The 1,652-nt window shown below is 40.9% G+C and overlaps 1 protein-coding gene across 1 annotated transcript in view; it reads right to left on the bottom strand.

Annotated features, from left to right (window-relative positions):
• The window catches only part of gpr37a (G protein-coupled receptor 37a), a 39,137-nt gene that overhangs the window by 23,869 nt on the left and 13,616 nt on the right, over positions 1-1,652 (bottom strand). The gene's annotated exons all lie outside the window — the stretch shown is intronic.

The raw sequence follows: 1,652 nt of genomic DNA, 5'->3' as shown, positions 1-1,652 counted from the left end.
GATATAGGGAAACGGGTCAATTTGACTCGAGGACAACGTGAGGGATACGGGGTCCTGTTTCCTGCGCGGGGGGGGTTGTTCGTTAATCCGGAGACTCTTCGTTAATCCCGATCTTCACTCTGATTGGACAGCATGGGGTCACATGTTCAGCAGGTGTCGTCTTGTTGACAATGATCAGATTAAAGAGCCTTCACATGTGGTGACATTAAACCAGATTTAAACCCTGACCGCAGTCTGGAGCCAGACTCCATTTCATTTGATCCTAATGTGACCTGGGGGAGGGGGTGGGGGGTGGGGTGGGGTGGGGTTGAGGTATCAGCTTTTGAGCCAAAATTGACATTTCTAACACTAAGCACTTCATTTCCTGCATTCGGGTGAATCTTTCTGCAACAAGTTAGTTATGGTACAAGTGTTTTTATTTGTGTAAAGGAATTTATAATAGGTTTTTGGGTGCGTTGCACTGGACAAGTTTGACTATTGCCCCCCTTCCCCCCCCCCTAAGTTACACCTTTGGGTAATAGTGAGCGACTTTCTAGGATCCAAAATAACTTTCAGTGGCTTTTTTGTACATGCGAATGAAAACTACAGTGAAATCTCTTGTTAAAACTTTTTTAGGATACGTTTTGTTAAAATTTGGCTTTATCATTTGATTCTTTTTACAGTTTATTTCCCCTTAATGTGGCAGTTAAAAAAAGTGAATGCAGGTATGTGACAGGACGTGAACTTTAGTCTGCAGCATGAAAGTGGGACGCGCTACATATTTACTTAAAAGGTTGGATATACTGTAAGTTGCTATATATTGTTTTATTATATTTTGATTTAAATATTTGTATAAATTGTACGTTTTGATGGAGCTACAACTTACATTTCGTTATGCAACCCGGTGTTGTTAAATGACAAATTGAGGAACATGGAAAATGAGGCTTGGGCAGTCTGAGATACATCTTTAGTCTACATTTAGTTTGTCATTTTAGTACAAAATGTAATCTTTGTGTTACTTTCCTTCCATCGCAGCTCCCCGAGGAGACACATAAGATAAACACTTGATCTCATTAACTCAGGCTGAGGAGTGATTTTGCACAGAATTGTGGATTTTGTCCTCCATCACCTACAAAGGACACAGGTTGGTGAGGGATTGCTTATTAACGGCCAGCATGAGGAGGGATGATTACACTGCTTTAATTCAGCTATATGAGCTCTGAAGCTGCACAATGTGAGTCCACTTATATTACTGGTGACTGGTTCAAATGTGATATAAACTGTCTTAATTTGTCTTCATCAACAACCTCTGAACAGAAAATTACAAACAGCTGTCAAACCTGTTTTCACAACTGACATCTCCCACATGTACACTCAGTCATTTCTGTATTGCCTGAGCGCCCTGTGCCCTAAATCAGTCTTTTTTCCACTTGCCAAAAAGTGTGTGCAGCTCCTGACTTTGGTTTTAAAGGTCGTGTCTGCCTCAAAATGACTTGATTCATTGAATGAGGGTTACATTTGATAGATTATAGCCCACCCAGGACCTATTGAAATACCTTTAAAGGGCCAATACATCCAGTAACACACTTCTCCAAGTTTTGTGAATGTATAAACGCGTATAAGCACTTTTTGGCACACCTGTCTGACCAAGCATCAAATCTATAACCCTCCCC

Source organism: Etheostoma spectabile, chromosome 8 (genome assembly GCF_008692095.1).
Source record: "Etheostoma spectabile isolate EspeVRDwgs_2016 chromosome 8, UIUC_Espe_1.0, whole genome shotgun sequence".
Lineage (NCBI taxonomy): Eukaryota > Metazoa > Chordata > Actinopteri > Perciformes > Percidae > Etheostoma > Etheostoma spectabile.
The sequence above is the reverse complement of the archived record's forward strand: the minus strand, read 5'-3'. Positions and strand labels throughout refer to the sequence as shown.